Raw genomic sequence first — 20140 nt, forward strand, 5'->3', positions numbered from 1 at the left:
ATTTTTAAGTCATAACTTCATTTCAAAGCCTACATAATTGTCAGTAATGGTGCTTGGCACAATATAAATCAGATCCCATTTAAACATGCAAATGCACACATTTCTACAAAACTATTTTTGCCTTTGAGTGCTGCAGTTGAGGAGAAGGCTGTTCATGTAAGCTAATTTTATACCCAGTCACAAACTGTTCAAATTGGATGCAATACACCCTTTTAAAAATTAAAATTAAACTAATAGATTGTACATATGAAACTAACATAATGTTATATGTCAGTATACCTCAAGAAAAAAATCGTTAAAAATTTTAAAAAAGAACACACACACTAGCAGAAATTTAATCCTCAGGGAGGTCAGGCATCTTCTCAGGGTCTCTCTAGACCTGTCGTTTACTAGAAAACAAAGTAGTTTGAAGACCTTTTCTAACCTCAACAGAAACAATCTCTTTACTCATCACCACACTGAATGAAAAAAGAGACCATATTTCTATGACTAAAAACAAGATGAGCACACCAGCCACAGGTTCTGCAAAATCTGTAGAAAGGAAATGAGAGCTAAATAGTGTGGCCATCATGCAGTAAACCAGCAATCATAGAAAAGAAACAATTTTCTTCTTACTGCTTAGTACTTGGAACTTTGACACATTCTCACAATCTAGAATAATACAGCAACAATGAGTGTGCTTCTCTGATATGGCCACTCATAAGAGGACATTATACAGATTACATTCATATTCTTTAATTTTTGTTCCACAACATTTTACTTTATATGACCCAGATGCTACATTTTAGGCATGATTGCTACATTTTAAACATTTCATATCTGGCTATTCTGTCTCCATTCAAGACATGGTTTTGCTGGGTTAGAGCTTCCATTATGACTTAGAGAGCCCTGCTATTCAAAATGTGGTCAGCCAACCAGCAGTATGACCTGTAAACTTATTAGAAATGCAGAATCTCGGACCCTACCCCACACACACTGAATTGGAATTTTCATTTTAACAAAATTCCTGTGTGACCTGTATGTATATACATTAAAAACTGATAAATACTTCCCTAGAAAGTGTGATTTAATGAATGTGCCACAGGGATTAAGAATCTACATCTTAAATAAGCACTCTAGATTATGTGGTTCAAATGAGCTTCTAACAATACTTTCAAAAAGAAAAAAAAGAAAAAGTTAAAGGAACTGCCCCCCTTTTAAAAACAAAAATTAAACTAATAGATTGATAATCAAATAAAGAAAAGTGATCAACCATATGGAAGAGTAATATTTCAAAGAGTGCAACCTATATTATCTCCTATTTCAACCTCCTCACTTGACAGACTAATAAAACTGAGGCCCCATCAGAGGAAAGGGCATGCCTAGCTTAAGTAGCAAATCCAACTGAACTGCACGTCTCTGCGTCCTAGTCACAGGTCTTATGTTACATAAGAAAGGTATATTGAAGCAGATACTTAAGACAAAAAAAGAAGAAAAAAAAAGATAATAATTGCAGTGATTTTATAACAAGACATGATCCAGAAGCCAAAACTAAACATGAAAATGACTGAAAATGGTCTCTCCAAAATCTTCAGGATTATATGTCTAAGAACACAAAAACTTTAAAAACTAAAAGTACAGAAAAATAAAGCCTAGATAGAGCTGTTATATCCATAGATAAGAGTCCCAGGACATGTTAGAAATATAGCTGGCTAAGAATTTACAGCAGTAGAATACTACATTTGGCAGAATTATCAAGTGATTATAACATCTGAGAATGTATTTTCATAGAAATAGATAAATTGCATGGGATGCCTTAATTGCCTAAAGATCCAATTTTACCTCATAAAGAATCTTAATTAATTGGCCTATAAAATAGAGGATAGAGTCATTCATTTTTATTTGCACTAAAACTGTAGTTAATCCCAAGTTAATTAATCAGAACTTTGAATGAACACAAATTTAATATCTCCAATTGTAAGAGACAAATCACAGGGAAACAAGCTCATGTTAGAGATTATGTTTTTCTTCATAAAAATCTTGTAGAAGATGTTCAAGGGTCATTTCATGTTTTCCTTCATCTCCTTCCCCATACTGTGAAGTCTAGAACCCCGGGAACATATCCCATGCTGCTCCATTTTCAATCTTCCTCTTTCCTCATCTAACTCAGCTCCCCTATAAGTAGTATGTAATCAATTCTGAAAACAAAATGAGTTAACTTCTTTGTGTCCTCCAAAGCTCCTGGCAAAGCGTCTGCTATGTTGTAGGTACTTGACCAATATTTCTCACTTGATCTTTAAAACTCTTCAGTACAATATGGTGATTAGTCAAGACCCCACTCTACCCACATAATGTAAGAGTTATCTTGCACCATTTCCAACATGAACATATTGCTCTAGCTGAACATGATGCCCATTGAATGTTAGCTCCCAGAACCACAGAAACTTAAAAGCTTTTTTTTTAGAACAACTTTAGAAGTCCTCTAGAATAAGTTTTGTTTATCAGATAAAGGATGCCTGATGAGGTTTAACAGCCTGGTGATTCGTATCGTTCTTCCTTACTGGCTATACCCATTTTTCCTCCTCTTCATTCCTCCAAATCACTGATGGTTCATATTTATGACAGAGACTGTCAGCTTTCCAACAGAAGAGACCCTTCTCCTCCCATTGCCATGGAAAGCTCAAGTATGTGGTGGCCAACCAGATTGCATGCGCCTGTCTCGTGCAGTGAGCTGTGGTCTTGTTGCTGAGCTACTGTAAATGGAATGAGAGAGGGCGATATGCATGCTTCCAGGATTCAGGGGTATATAGACTTATCTACAATATATAGATTCATATAAAAGGCTCTCCTGCTTCCCTATGCTCTTCGCTCTCGGGCTGTCTCAGAGAGATGCCTGAGAAACCAAAGATACTGCACAGTGAAGGAGGCAAAGCAACTGCCCATCTGAGTGTGTTTCGAACCACGGAAGAAAGCTACCCAGATAACGAAAATCCCACCCTGAACTGCTACATGAGAAATAAACAAATATATTATTCTTTCAGTAACTGAATTATTAGGATGGATTTGTTACTGCACTTCAGTATGAGCTAACTAACACAAACATTGCATGAAGCCTTCTTTCTCTATGCTGTAGCCCATTCTGACCTCCATCTATTAGATTACTTCTTTCAGTCAATGCTAGGCATTTCAGTAATAATTTCATATGCACAACTATTAGGTGGCCTCATTATTTATATCTCTTCATGTGTTCTATCACCAAAAAAGAAAAAAAGCTTACCAAAGCTAGAGATCAAATTTATATTTTTCTGAATGTCCCACATTGCCCAGATAAAACTATTGCCTTTTGAGTAATATATACATGTTGTAAGTTGCATTAAAATGTATCACAGGGAGTCATTTACTTAAAAATATTTGTTTTACAAATGACCCATATAATATAGAGGAGGGGAATTCTTAAAAAGATAATAAAACAGAAATTTAAGAATCATATTAATTCTATTCCATCTACAAACACATGGAAGGAGCATATAGATTTTTTTTAATCTTTATTTTTTGTTAATATTACACTTACATGGATTCATAATTCCAAAGGTACCAAGATGGGAGACATCCCTCCCACAGCTTTTCTACAGCCACTCTGCTTCCCTTCCCAGAAGAAAACCATAGTATAAATTATTGTGTATCCTGGAAGAGATAAATTAATATATTTGGAAGTGCTTTAAATGATTAAAAGTGTTTTTTTGACCACTTAAAAAAAAAAAGATGGCAGAGTAGGTAATCACTGTGCTCTCCTCCTCTCGGGACCACATCAATTACAACTAAACCACATAACAACCACTATTAACAATCACCTGAAGTCTAGCTGAACCAAAGCCCTACAACTACTCACATACAGAAGAAGCCATCTTGAGACCAGTATGAGGGGCAGAGACATGGTACGGGCTGGACCCGCACCAGAATGTGACCATTAAAAATCAGGAGGGATATCTCAACTGCAGAGCTCCCCCCCTGAGGAGCTACAGGTCCCTACTCTAGCCCAGATTTCAGTGCTGGAAAGAGAAGCCCCCACAATTGCTGGCTGTGAAAACCAGCAGAGACTGTGGCTGAGGGTGGCTGGAGTCCCAGGTGCTCCTCTTAGTGGGACTCTGCATGAACTTATTTGCTGATGAACTCACTCGATCTGAACACCAGCACTAGGGCAGCAGCTCAAAAGGTGTCAGAGATTTATAGGGAGAAACTAAATTGTCTAGCTTCAGGGTGACGAGTAGAAGGGCAGCAATCTCAGGGACAAAAGAACTGGTGGAAACCATTGTTCCTTTGTTATGCCCTTCCCTTCCCTGTGAATGCACACACAGATGCCACATCTGAGTCTCCATCAAACTGGCTCTCAACTTTATCTGCCCCACCCTAGTGATTCCCTGAGACCACACCCCACCCAACATTCGGGCACACCAAAGTGGTTTCCAGTGGCCTTTTGGTATAAACGGCCTGCCTTGGCTCATGCTGCAGACTTTTCTAAAATCTCTCAGAAATTCACAAAACCCAAACAAGCAGCATCTGGCTTTGTCATGCCCCGTGTTTCTGGCTGAGCAGCGCTAAGCCCGGCACTAGTGACAGCTGGCCTTTGTTAACACATTGGTCTCTCAAGGCACTGCCAAAAACAGCACAGGTGGTGGCCATCTCTGGATTGCTTTGTGGTTCATACCAGGTGTCCCCAAGCAGGGCACGGACTATGGCTGAACTTGGCCGGCAGCGGGTCCCCTCCCAGTAGGTCCGAGGGCTGGTGGGCCCAGTGGCCAGCTTCAGACTGGGCCAGAACATCACTTGGCAACCTCCAAGGACAACACACCCCTATGGCAGACTGGGCAGGCACCAGAGGCCCACTAAAGCAAACCCTGCTCTGTAGGGTCAGCCCCTGCACAACAGTTCCTCCACTGTAGTCATAGCCAGTCCTCAGAACCAATCAGCCTGACAGTCAATCCCTCCCACTGATGTGCAAACAGCAATCAAGTCTCAATTACAAGGAAGGTACACACATGGGACACACCTGAGCACCTGGCTGTGGTGACCAGGGAGATAACACCACTGGGTCCCACAGGACACCTTCTACATAAGGCCACTCTACTAAGACCAGGAGGTATAGCAGCCCCACATAGAAACAAACACAGGAAAGCAGCCAAAATGTTTAAATACTTGTTTAAACATTTCCCAAATAAAGGAACAGAACAAAGCTCCAGAAAAAGAACTAAACAAAATGGAGACAAGCAAGTTACCAGACACAGAGTTCTATACACTGGTTATAAGGATGCTCAATGATCTAAAGAAGAACTTCAACAAAGAGATACAAAACATAAAAATGGAGATACAAAACATAAAAAAAACAGTCAGAAATAAAGACTACAATAACTGAAATGAAGAATACATTAGAAGGAATCAACAAAAGATTAGATGAAGCAAAGGATCAAATTAGTGATTTAGAATATAAGATAGCAGAAAACACCCAGTCAAAACAGTGAAAAGAAAAGAGAATCCAAAAAAAAATCAAGAGAGCTTAAAGGGCCTCCAGGACCACATCAAGTCTACTAACAGTCACATCATGGGGGCACTTGAAGAAGAAGAGAGGGAGTAAGGCACTGAAAAACTATTTAAGGAAATAATGACAAAAAACTTCCCTAACCTGGCAAAAGAAACAGACATACAAGCCCAAGAAGCACAGAGAGTCCCAAACAAGATGAACCCAAACAAGCCCACAGTAAGACACATCAAATTTAAAATGCCAAAGTTTAAAGACAAAGAGAGAATCCTAAAAGCAGCAAGAGAAAAGCAGTGAGTTACCTAAAAGGGAGTTCCCATAAAACTGTCAGCTGATTTCTCAACAGAAACTTTGCAGGCATGAAGGGATTGGCATGAAATACTCGTATTCAAAGTGATGCAAAGCAAGGACCTGCAACCAAGATTCCTCTACCCAGCTAAGCTCTGATTTAGAATCAAAGGACAGACAGAGCGCTTCCCAGACAAGAAAAAGCTAAAGGAGTTACTCACCACCAAACCAGTATTACAAAGAAGAACAGAGGGACTTCTTTAAAACAAAGATCAAAAATATGAATAATAAAATGGCAATAACTACATATTTATCAACAATTACTTTAAATGTAAGTGGATTAAATGATCCAATCAAAAGATAGGGTGGCTGAATGGATAAAACAAGACCCTTATATATGCTGCCTATAAGAGACCTACTTCAGATCAAAAGGCACACATAGACTGGAAGTAAAGGCATGGGAAAACAATATTTCATGGAATGAAAATGAAAAAGGAAAGAGAAAAAAAAAAAGAAAAAGAAAGCTGTGGTAGCGATACATATACCAGACAAAACAGACTTTAAAACAAAGCCTACAACAAGTGACAAAGAAAGACCCAGTAATCCCACTTTTGGGTAATTATTTAAAGAAAACCCAAAGTGCTACTTCAAGGGGACGTGTGCATTCATATGTTCATTACAGTATTGTTTACAATGGCCAAGACGTGGAGGCAGCCTGGGTGTTTGTTGATGGATGAATGGATAAAGAGTAGGTGGTACATATATACAATGGAATATTGTTCGGCCATGGAAGTGTATGGATTCTAGCCACCTGTGACAGCATGAATAGACCTGGGGATACTGTGCTGAGTGGAGTGTAAGACAGAGAAAGACAGATACCATGTGATTTCACTTATATGTGGACTCTAAAAAACAAAATAAACAAACAAAACAGTAGCAAACTCATAGATACAGAAATCACTTAGATGGTTGCCAGATGGGAAAGGGTTGGGAATGGGTGAAAAAGGAGAAGGGATTAAGAAGTCCAAATGGGGGAACGGGGTGGGGGAAGGGCAGCCGAGTGGCTCAGTTGGTTAATAGTTGGCTAGGGAACACAAGCTCTGAGCAGCAGGGCCACAGGTTCAGCTCCCACATGGGCCAGTGATGCTGTGCCCTCTACAGCTAAGATTGTGAACAACAGATCGACTTGGAGCTAGGCTGCCATGAGAGGCCGGCAACAGCGTAGGCTGCAGCCCCTGCTGCAGTGGGCTGCCATAAGCTACCGTGAGTGGCCGGCACGGCAATTGACTGCCTCAGCTGGGAAGAGCGCAATGATCATAATAACAACATGGGCCAGTGATGTGGTGTCTTCCACAACTAGACTGAAGAACAAAACGACAGCAACTTGTCTGTTCCCCTTCCCCGATTCCCCAACACTGTTCCCCTCCCCCAATTCCCCAATAGAAAAAATCTTTAAAAAAAAAAAAAGAAGTCCAAATAAGTTGTTACAAATTAGTCATGGGGAGGTAGGGTATAGCATAAGGAATACAGTCAATAATATTGTAATAACTATGTATGATGTCAGATGGGTACTAGATTTGTTGGTGTGATAGATGAAAGGAAGCCAGGGGGATAAGGTGAAAAAGCTAAAGGTATTAGGAAGTACAAATTAGTAGTTATAAAATAGTCACTGGGATGTAAGTAAAGCATAGGAAATATAGTCAATAATATGTAAATAACTATGTATAGTGCCAGGTGAGTACACTAGCTGGGGAGTCACTTCTTAAACTATACAAATGTCTAACCACTATGTGGTACACCTGAAATTAGTATAAAATAATATTGAATGTCAATTGTAATTGAAAATTTAAAAAAAGGGAAAGGTGAAGGAGAATACGAAGTTCAAATTTCCAGGTATAAAACAAATAAGTCACTGGGATGTAATATACAGCATGGAGAATATAGTCAACAGTATTGTGATAGCATGGTATGGTGCCCGATGGTTGTTGGACTTATGGTGATCACTTATTTAGGTATATAAATGTTGAAGAACTACTGTGTACACCTGAAACTAATATAATATAGTATGTTAGCTATAACTTAATAAAAATCTTTAAAAAAAATGTTTTTCAGTTTTCAAGATGCTCCCATTTGTGTGTATTCCAGTTAGCTGAAACATTGCAATGCATTCATTTGTTATTGTATCCTTTTTAAATTTTATAAATCACTTTCAAATGTCAAAAATTTTAAAATAGTACCCATAGTCTCAACGCTAATAAATTAAATATAGTTATTCTTATATTTTCCTTCTCATCTTTATCCATATATATAGATATGTATGTATAAATTCATGTATACAGAGAGTGCCAAAAAATGTATCCACATTTTAAGACAGGAAAAGACTATTAAAATTGTAATACTCAATATATACCAATGACAAAAGATGAATACAAGTCACATTTGATTTCTGCAATTAGAAGAGGTGCTCAAAGTGGTTATCATCAGCATAATTTTAATACAGTTTTTTTCCTTTCTTAAAATGTGTATACATTATTTGGTACCCTCTGTGTGTGTGTGTGTGTGTGTGTGTGTGTGTGTGTGTGTGTGTGTGTGTGTAGTTTTTATGTAGCTGCAATTATGTATTATGGTAATATAATAAATATACTGTTATATCTTATGTATAAAATTTTGACTGGAATGAAAAAACATTAAGAACATTTCCTGAACAAATCATGTGAGAAACAGTGTATGGCTCAATATGCACTCAAAAATGAATGCCTCCTGAGTTATGTGAGTAATGGGATGCCCTCTGCCTTCTCTCTTTTTGTCATTTACTCTATGACAAATAGAGATCCCATAGAATTACTCTAGTCCCTGAAATATAAAACAATTTTGTAGAATTTGTTGGGACAAAGCAGAAGTTACAAATCTTAATTAAGAGGATTAATCTCAGATTCTGCTCCCAACAGACTCTGGGAAGCCAACTCATTCTCAGAGCCCCTCTGGCATTTATCATGGCAAACGGAGCCTATCATTGTTATAATCCCACTCCACTCACTTACTGAAAGAACCATTCAACTCATAATATTGTAGAAGTGAAAGAGTCTTTACAGGGAAATGGAGCTACTTTTTATTGATGTCTACTATGGTTCTGATACCATCCCAGATACTTGACAAATAAGCATAGACTTTGGAGTTAGTCCATCCTGCATTTATGTCTTGAATCTGCCATTTAATAGCTGTCTGATCTTGAGCCAGTTACTCAACCTCTCTGAGCATGCATTTTTTTCATCTGCAAAATGGAATTATAATACCTGGCTCATAGTGGTGTTGCCATGAAAGTAAATTATCATGTCGATTATGAGCAGTAAGGGAATAAAAGAATCTTAAAGCACAATACTCTTTTTGTTATTTTCTTGCTACCAAAACCTTTGCACAGTATAGATATATTAAAGCCATTGTAAATAATTACACTTTATTGTTTTCCTTTAAAATCCCTCCCTCCAAAAGTGCCTGGTATACCAGTGAAAATATCCTTCTTATGAGGCTCCAAGTCATATAGTACTGATAAAAAGGAAGCGGGTATCTTCAGAGAGATGTCTACTTAAAATGTATTTTTTTCTTTCTGTATTTGGGAGAAGTTATAAATTTAGACATAGTGTCATGTATAAAGAAAACCAAAATTTTAAAAAATAAAGAAGAGACAATTGACTTCATATTATAAAGCCCAGATTTCTTTTAAGTAGAGGATAAGTATTTCATTAAACAAAATAAATAAACTGATTTTATTTAGTTCATAAACGCTGTTTAACAAAATAATGATCACGAAAAGAAAAACCTGTGATAATGAGTGTAGCTATAGTGGACTCCTAGTGGGTGGTCTTGCCAGCCCCTTCGTTTTCTGTTACTTTTACTTGGGCATAACAATGTAGTGATATTCTTGGATCCCAGCAGCTATGTTGTGCAATATGAGCTTGCCCACTGGCTTCTTTCACCAGCACTGGGAATGAGCATCTCGTGCACACTGGGTCAGTCAGAAAGAAGCTTTCTGTGGGAATTTAGAGGTAGGATCAAAATATAGTTCATCGTGGAATATTACAGTTATGAACTTTTGGCCAGGATATTTGCCCACAGGTAGGTAAAAAAACAAATGAAGTTGTTCTACAAAAAGAGAAAGAGGGAAGCAAACAGAAAGGAGCAGAGATGAGAAAAGGAAAACCATAAAAATACTCAAGCCTCTTTCTGGTTCATTCTAGGGGCTGGCTGCAATCCCTGCTTTTGGGTTCAGAGAGACTGCTCTATATATCATGTTTATAAATGTTTCTTTTTTTTTTTCTTATAGGTAACTGTATTAGTCAGAGTCCTAGCAGAAATATCACCCAGATAGTCTGAGAATCCTGTGGGAGTATTGTATATGTCCTCACTTGTTGGGCTTGGTCTTGTTATATGCTTTGGCCACTTGGATGTTAATAGGCTTTTTTTTTTTTTTTNAGAATTTACCTACTCCGCCATCTTGACTGGAAGCCTAATGTCTTGTATTTTAAACACATGGTCTCATCAACATTTTTAGAATCCTTTTTTTTTTTTTCTTTTTTCTTAGCTGAGCCATCCTGCTACCTATTGGCAGCTTAGCGGCTGCTCAGCTCGGGCTGGCCTCGAACCGCTGTTGCTCAGAGCTCAAACTCTTGAGCGAAGGATGTTAATAGGCTTGACCTTTACCTTATCCATGCAGAAGCTTTACATATAGTTGGGGGTTTGGGTTGGGCATTCGCAAGTTTTTGCCCTCTGTCATGAAAACATCATATCCTTTCAGCCTGGGATCGGTAATGAGAAAACACTTGGAATTTGAGCCACAGCTGACCCATAGCCCTTGTGTTACATGAGCAAAAAAAAAATGTCTATTGTTTTAAGCTGCTGAAACTTAGCAGTTGTTTGTTCCACCGTAAAAGCTGACAAAGTTAGGCACCCATAGATGAGCAACAGCTGGAAACCATTGCTGCCTTAGGCTAAAGCAGGGGTCGGCAAACTTTTGAGATGGAAGAGCCAATCCTGTCCCTCATCACAATTTAAAAATTATTTGAGAGCCATAAAACAAATGAAATCACCATTTTGTGAATAATATCCTTTAAAAATTTTATAAAGGAAACTATGATAGTTTTATTTTCATTTCCAATTTTACTTCAGAGCCACACGTACGTACCCAAACAGCTGCATGTGGCTCGCAAGCCACAGTTTGCCGACCCCTGGGCTAAAGAAACAAGGGAAGAAGCAGTATACTGAGAGCCAGTGAGAGCTGGAGCAGTGAAGAAGGGCTGCCTAGCCGAGTGGGGGCTATGGTCAAGGGCATGCAGCTGCTGCCCAAAGAAGACAGGAGACAGAAATGAATATCCATCTCTCTCTCCTCTTGCCCTCATTCATATCTGATAGTGCCCCCATTGCCACGCCCACCCAGAAATCAACCAAGATGGTCCAAGAGAATGTATCTACAGGGCTCAGCATCCCAGAGCAGAGACCAATGTTGTGGCAGACACTAGCCACTACCCAAAATGGCAGTGAATGGATGGAGAGTGAGAAGAGCAGGTGAAGAATAACCCCCAAAAATAGCTCAAATAGATTTATGTAACATGCAACAAAGAGGTCTACTAATGTGAAGGTAAATTTAACTTACACAAAAAATTAGCGAGAAAAGTGTAATGATTGGAGATAAATCTCTCAACAGAAAATAACATAGAAAACCATATGTTGCTAATAGGTAATAAGCTACTTCATGGAGGGAAAAAAACTTGATGGGGACAAGAATCACATTTTATTACACAGATTCCATGGTACCTAGCATTGTTCCACATAATTTATGTGTTACTAAAATATTTGATCAGGATAACGGCAATGATGATAGAGTTCCTCCTCTTCTAGAATCAATTTAGATAGTTGTATTTCTGTTTTTCTATTTATACAACGTAGAAAAAAATTTTTGTACTATAGCACTCAAAGATTTTAGGTAAAGAAAAAACAGAGAGTGTTATTTTGCAAAAGACAATCCTGAGTTGTGGGATTCTACAATGATTTATTCTGCTACGTCATGGGAAAATAAATGCCCTTTCCAACTGACTGAGACGCTTTCCATTTGTCAACTATTGATCCCCTCCCACAACCTCTCTTCTTAGTGCCATGATTCTTCAAGAGGTTAAACCAATGAAGCCCAGTCCCATTTATTTCTTCCTATTTTATGCTGTGGTATCACCTTCGATAACATCAGAGCATCCGGCCACTCATCTTCAGTAGTACAGTGGCAGACACTATCTAAAGGGAAGCTTTTAGAGGCTGTCTAGGTATTTCCTTTCAGGACCCAATAATATAAATTAAACCTTGAAAGTAACTATAGAACACATACTTAAAAAATTATTTTCTTTAAATTCGATATGCATCTACACCTGCAGTGCCCCTTTGTTTGCATTCTAAAAAGAGAGCAAGAAGGAAAGTCATAATAGGTGTCAGCCTATTGTAAGTTAAGTAGGAGGTGAGCAGGTTACAAAAGGGAGAACGAAAGGAATGGGTCAAGTTTGAGGTCAAAGAAAAAACTCCTGGACTCCCAAATGCCATGCTCCTGATAATTTATTTCTAGGGTCCACTGACAACATTCCTCTTACTTTTAGTTTTTCAAATATTGCTGAAGAATATTTTGTTCCCTAAAGATTTGTATTTACTGTTTCTAATTCATGAATTATTACTTCCTCTCTCTGAGCTATTGTACTATGCAGAGATGCTCATCGTCCTTTCTGTCCCCCCATTAAATTCTGAACACCCTGTGGACCTAGATGGTGCCACAAACACTAGCCTTTATTGTGAAAGTAGAGGCCAAAAGAAAACATATGGGTCTGTCTAAATAATTGTTGTCAATTCCTTTATATAGATCAGTGATTTTATCATTTAAAGGATATCATCATTTGAATTGTACTGACTTTTAGATTGGAAGCTACACAACTGAAAGCTGGACAAGGGAAAATAGTAGCTAAGCCATCTTAGTTTTTTAATGTAAAAAAATGAAACCAAGTTGTTAACTGAAAATGTGAGTAATCATGTACTGGAGAAGGTTTTCCCAAATATGACAACTGAGGCAGAAACCATAAAACAAAAGACCGATAAATTTGAAAACTGATTTTTTAAAAATATTAAGACAGACCACACACCAAGAAAGATAAAAATAATGGAGTAATTGAAAAATAGTTTGCAACTCATTAAATAAGGTGTTCATGCCTTTTAAGTATAAAGTCCTCTTTTAGTTCAATGACCAAAATATGGTCTTCACAATTAAATGTAGACAGAGAATATTATATCAGTTGCACCTAATAAACACCCAACTTACAATGGCTTAAGCAAATAGAGGTTTCATTGTTTTCATGTAAAACAAATCTGGATGGAAACAGCCTGGGGCTGTTATGGAAGCATCATGATGTAATTTTGTCAGTATGGTCCAGGCTGCCCTACAGTGCCATCCTTAGCAGGTGGCTTTCATCTCCTTCTCACCTCATAGTGAAAACACCTGCAACAAAGCAGTCGTGTATCAGGCAGGAGGAAGAGGAAAGACACACGGCAAATATCAAAACAAAACAAGCTAGCTTATCCGCCCCATTTTTAAGGGCTTTCCGTAAATTCCATCCCAGCGACGTCCACATACTTCTCATATGGCCAACTCTAACTGAAAGATAAGCTGAAAAATACAGTCATTGGTGTTGTTATTGTTTTAATTGAACGTGGAAGAGAATGGCCCCCAATAGAATTGAAGTTGTTTCACTAAAAAAACAAAAACAAAAATGGGGAGAATGGATATTGGGAAAGCCAGTTACAGTGTTTGCCATGAGCATGAAGTTGCAGTTAATAGGAAGGGAGGAAGGAGAAAGGGAAGAACAAAGTTCGTTCAAGAGGAAAGATGAAAGAAAGGTTAGGAAGATAAGTGGCTAATAAATATGTAAAAACAGCTTTCATTCTCACCAAATATGTAAAAACAGTTTTCATTCTCACCATTAACCAAATTACCAAAAAGTTAGATATTGTTTTTCACCTAACAAATTAGAAACTTTCTAAAAAAGGTTTTATTGTTTTTCTTTTATATCCAAGTCAAAATACATACAGGAATGCAAACTTTTTCATACCCTGTCTGCCTTTCTTGAAGTCAATATCTTCAAAAGCCTCCTGGTTTTGCTTCTTTTGGGCCCTGCTATTGTACTACTAAGGAGCTAGTCATAGATGAGAAGGAAGATCAAATGAAAAGAATATTCACTAGAGCATTATTAATATGGTAATATTAAAAACAACCAAAATTTTCAGATAGGACACTGGTTACTAATACTGAGGTGCATCTATGCAATAGAATTTTGTGCAATCACATAAAATGAGGATGTGAAAGAAAACCCCATTGGAACAAGCCTACAAAGCGCAAGCAAGCAGTAGTCAACAGGTGATTTTTAAGTCATTCCAACATATAATATAGCGAGCTTTGAGATCCTCATCATTTTATTCCATAAAGCATGGTTGCAATAGTTTGAACCTGAAAATTATTCTAAGACAGAGGAATCACAAAAACTATCCTTCCCCAATCAAATTCTCCATAAAGCCCCTACTTCTGGCCCAGCTTTCAGCAAGGCTGTTTTCTGATGTACACTACAAAACTATTTCCAAAATGTGTGCCAAGGGAAATACATAAAGTAATTTTACAATCAAGCATTTTTATTTATTGAGGACATTTACCAAAATAACAACTTTAGAGGAACCAAGATGGCGCAGTAGGTAAACGCTGTGTTTACCTTCTCTCACAAACACATCAAAATTACAACTAATCTACAAAACAACCATTATTGAGAATTGCCTAAAATCAAGCTGGACTGAAGCCTTTCAACTAAGGACGCGCAGAAGCCACCTCCAGACTGGTAGGAAGGTCAGAGACGCGGATTGGGCTGGTCCCACACTCACATGTGACCATTAAAGATCAGGAAGGCTATTTCAGCTGTAGGGGTCACCTCTATTCTCTAGAGAAGTGAGAGATCCCAGCTCCACCCCAGCCCAGGGTTCCAGTGCCGAGGAGAGACACCCCCATAATTTTTAGTTGTAAAAACCAGTGCAGATTGTGACTGAGTGAGACTGAGGGCAGCTGCACTCCCAGGCGCTCCTCTTAAAGAGGCTTTGCATGGACTTACCCACCAGCTGAATCACTTGCTCTGAGTTCCAGTGCAGCGGCAGCAGCTGAAAAGGCAGCAGGAACAAATGGTGGGGAATTGAGTTATCTAGCTTGGAACAGGGGCTGGAGAGGTGGCTTTCTCCTGGATGGGGGAGCTGACAGAGGCCATTGTTTCTTTGCTGAAACCTCCCCTTCCCTGCGTGTGGACGCAGGCAGCCACCTTCTCTGAGTCCCGCAGTACATTTGCCACGCCCTGGCTATTAGAGACCTGGCCCCGCCCAACTGTCGAGCACACCCAGGCTGCTTTCAGTGGCTTTTTCCTGCAGACCACTTGCCTTGGCTCAAGCTGCAGACTTTCCTAGACTCTCCAAGGTTGGCGGAATCCAGACAAGCAGCATCCGGCTTAAGCTTTTCCTGTTGCCTCTGGCTGAGCAGCCCTAAGCTGGCACTAGTGGCAGCCAGCCTTGGTACATGACCTGGCCTCTCAAGGAGCTTCCAAGCACAGCACAGGCAGCAGCTGTCTACAGATTGCTTTCTGGCTCCCACTGGGTGGCTTCAGGTGGGGCATGGGCTGTGGCTGAACTTGACCTACAGCGGATCCCCTCCAAGGTGGTGCCCTCAGTGGCCAGCTTTAAAATGAGCTGGAGGATCACCCAGCTGCCTCCAAGTAGGACACACCCAAGGGGCAGGTTGAGCAGACACCAGAGCCCTGATGAGGCAGATCCTGCTCTGTAGGGTCAGCTGCTGCGCAACAACTATTTCAATGTAGTAAAGGCCAGTCCTCACAATCAGTGAGCCCAAGGGTCAGTCTCTCTCATTAATGTGCAATTATCAACCAAGGCTCAACTACAAGAGGAGGGCACACACAACCCACACAAGGGACACGCTTAGTGAACATGGCTTAGGTGACCAGAAAGACTGCGCCACTGAACCCCATAGCACACCTACTACATAACGCCACTCTACTAAGACCTGAAGACATACCAGCCCTACCTAATAGATACAAACAAACACAGGGAAACGCAGCCAAAGTGGGGAGACAAAGAAACATGTCCCAAATAAAAACAGAACAAAGCTTCAGAAAAAGAACTAAGCAAAACAAAGATAAGCAATCTATCAAACACAGAGTTGCAAACACTGGTTATAAGAATGCTCAGTGATCTTAGGGAGAACTTCGACAGAAGAATAGGAAGCATAAAAATGGAGATGAAAATCATTAAAAAAAAGAACAAGTCAGAAATAAAGGATACAATAACGGAAATGAAAAATATATTACAGGAAATCAACAGATTAAATGAAGCAGAGGAGCCAACCAGCGATGTGGAAGATAAGGTAGCAGAAAATACCCACAGAATAGCAAAAAGGAAAAAGAATCCAAAAAATTGAGGAGAGTTCAAGGGCAATATCAAGCATACCAACATTTGAATTATAGGGGTACCAGAAGGAGAAGAGAGAAAGCAAGGAATTGAAAATCTATTTGAAGAAATAATAATAGAAAACCTCCTAACCTGGTGAAAGAAATAGATATTCAAGCCCAGGAAGCACATAGAGTCCCAAACAAGATGAACCCAAAAGGCCAACACCAAGACACATCATAATTAAAATGTCAAAGTTTAAATACAAAGAAAGAATCTTAAAAGCAGCAACAGAAAAGCAGTGAGTTACCTACAAGGGAGACCCCATAAGACTGTCAGCTGATTTCTCAACAGGAACTTTGCAGGCAAGAAGGGAGTGGCAGGAAATATTCCAAGTGATGAAAAGCAATGACATACAACCAAGATTGCTCTACCCATCAAGACAGTCATTTAGAATTGAAGGACAGATAAGGAGCTTCCCAGACAAGAAAAAAGCTGAAGGAGTTCATCACCACCAAACCAGTATTACAAGGAATCTTAGAGGGACTTCTTTAAGATAGGAGGGGAGTTAAGGATGGGTGAAAGGGGAAGGGATTAAGAAGTACAAATTTGTTGTTATACAGTAGTCATGAGGATGTAGGGTATAGCATAAGGAATATAGACAATAATGTTGTAATAACTAGTTATGGTGCCAGATAGGTACTACATTTATCAGAGTGATAGATGGGAATGGGGTTGAGAGCAGGGTGAAAAAGATGAATGAATTGAAAAATACAAATTGGTAGTTAATACATTATGGGGAATATAATCAATGATGTTGTAAAGATCATGTAAGGTGCCAGATGGGCACTGAACTTATCAGAGGGATCATGTCATAGACTGTGTAGATGTTTGACCAATGCACTGTACACCTGAAGAGCTGAAGTAGAATAATATTAAATGTCAACTATAACTAAATATATAGGTATATATAGTCATAGGATGTGGAGTACAACATAGGGAAGATAGTCGATTGTATTGTAACAGCTATATAAGATGTCAGAAGGGTAATAGCTTGGGGGTGGGTTATCACTTTATGAGGGGTATAAATGTCTATTACATTGCTTTGTACACCTGAGAAATAAAAAATAAATAAATAGCAACTTCATTTAAGAAATAAGCTGTTACCTTTCTTTCTGGCAAAAATCATGAAGGAGTTGTTTGTTCAGGTCTTTTCTAAATCAATATAATAAAATCCTATCAGCTGCAAATAAAAGAATGATCATCTTTCTGTTCACTGTAGTGAGGGGTGGGGGGAGAGCAGGCAAGATGCAATTAATTCACTCACAAATCATATGAGGGTGTAAGAAAAGAGTGAAGGAGAAAATGTTTCCAAACACATCCTGGTATTACCCAACTGGAAATTTTAACTCTTTCATCCCTAGACCTTCCCAACTGACTCTCATGCACATCCTGAATATCAATATAAAAAGAAAGTTCCCTGCTGAATGTCAGCACCTTAGTCCAAGGACAGACGATAAAACTACAAATTATTGAATACTATTTTAACTTGACTTTTATATGAGGTGGTTATGATAACATGGTCTATGGCAGAATAACTATGTCTAGAGATCATGTGCTTCTTAAGAAGATGTTGCCTTAAGCTGCAACCTTAGTTACCTGATTCCTGAACAGGGTACAATGTGGATGCAGTGCTAAATGATGGGTATGTAATTTGTATAAGCAAAGTGCTATCCTTCTGACTAGACTGTCAGCTTGCTCAGACTATGGATCTCTTCATCATTCTTGTTCATTGTTCTTCCCCAGCACTTAGCAAAGCGCCTAATCCCTGATATGCTCAATAACATGTTTAATTCAATTGAGAATGAGAGTAACACTACCTTCTGGGACCATCCATTCAGGGCCATCATTGTAGAATTATTAAAAGTCCATCTTTCAAAATGGTTCTTTAGAAGCTTAGATGATATATCTATCAGTCAGTATCCCAGCAGGAAACAGAAAACACCCTGAAGAAGTATTTTGAAATAAATTGAAAGAAGGGACTATTTACAGAGGTGTTGCAAGAATAGAGGAACTATCAAGAGATGTTTAATCACCCAGGGAAGGCCTCAGTGGGAAATTCCTACTCCTCTTAGGCCCAAAGGGGAAGGAAAGGAAACAGTGTTCCAAAGACTCAGTGAGTAGGAACTACTACAGAAGAAGGGATAGTCAACAAGAATTGGACCCAGGAAGAGATGAAGACACACCAGAATCTTATCCTGGAGCAGGGATGAAATAGAAGAAGAAATACCCCAAGCTTTTTCTCCTCTTTCCAGATTCCGAGTTTGTGCCTTCCACTGATCAACCCAACCATAAGCCAAAGAACAATAGAGACAAAATGGTATGTGTAAAAATCAGATTCCTGTGGCACAAAGAAGGGCAAAGAAGGGCAGAGAATGGATTGGTCTGGGAGAGACAGTGGCAGATGGAAACTAACCAGCATACAGGGAAAATAGGCTCCCTTGAGGCATGTCGGTCATATTGTGAGGGACCATTACAGGGATTCAATGAGAATGAATGAACAAGGTAACTAGACTTATAAATATGGGAGAAATGAGCCTCGCAAGCATCAACAGAGGTATGGTTTTCTAAACATTACTCACCAGGACCACATTTTACCATTTTACTTTTCCTGCATTAAAAAAAATAATAATAATAATTCTAAACTCAGGTTCTCCACAAGGCTTTACCCTACTTTTCTAGAAGTAACTTATAACATGCTTTAAATTTTGCAAGACCCTTTGTGATTACTTCTTATAAGTTACAGTACATTCTTGCTTTTGGTTGGTTGCTTGGTTGGTTGCTTGGTTGCCTGGTTGGTTGGTTGGTTGGTTGGTTTTTGTTTTGCTTTAACATTTCATTCAGCTACAAAGCCTTCTCAAGAAAATATGGCAGAAGGATATTAGAATTATATTTGTTGAGACATTTTTTTAGTCAGGTGAAATCAGTTTAACTGATTTTCAATATTCAGTTCCACCTCTAGGTGCTGAAAGCCAAGTTTTATATAGTCCTTAAGTCTAGATGCCTTTGAGTCCATCATATTCAGCAGCATTTTACCCTTCTCAGGCCTGTGGTCTCCCCAGTGTTTTAAAATTTTAAATCAGTATATCTCTCTCTAAAATTATGCAGCACTAGGAAATAAAATTCTCATTCCTCAGCAAATTTTCTCTTAAAGGGCAAGGTAGTAAATACTTTTAGGTTTGCAGGTCAAAAGTTCTCTGTCACAACTACTCTATTCTACCTACCATTGTATTGCTAAAGCAGCCATGATCCAATAGAGCTACTTAGAAAAGCAGGTGGTAGACCAGATTTGGCCCTTGGGCTGTGGTTTGCCAACCTCTGCTGTCGATGAAATCCCACAGATTTGTTGCTAATACTGGGTTATATGCTCCCACAAGTCACTGGATCTGCGAAAAGATGCACATGCAATCAATATTTTAATACACTGGACTCAATAGAATTTAAGCAGAAACCAACTTGATTCTTTCTCTCACTGCCCTCTAGCCTGCTCTATGAACTAAGTGATCTTTTCTTTCCCCTGAAGGAAATCTTGGGCTAGTCCCAGAGCTTTTTTCAGTCTCTCTCAGATTTAAAAAAAAAAAAAAAAAGTTTCTGCACATCTTGAGATAGCAAAAAATCCATTACAATATTTTAATCACATAATCCCATCATCTGTACAAATTATCACTTTCCTTCAGGACTCTTCTCCCTACAGCCTCCTCTGGTCATTACAGCCTATACCACTCCTCCAGCCCCCACCCTACTCCACTTGCAGTGTAGTCTATGGTTTACATG

This window comes from Hipposideros armiger, unplaced genomic scaffold (assembly GCF_001890085.2).
Source record: "Hipposideros armiger isolate ML-2016 unplaced genomic scaffold, ASM189008v1 scaffold_1061, whole genome shotgun sequence".
Lineage (NCBI taxonomy): Eukaryota > Metazoa > Chordata > Mammalia > Chiroptera > Hipposideridae > Hipposideros > Hipposideros armiger.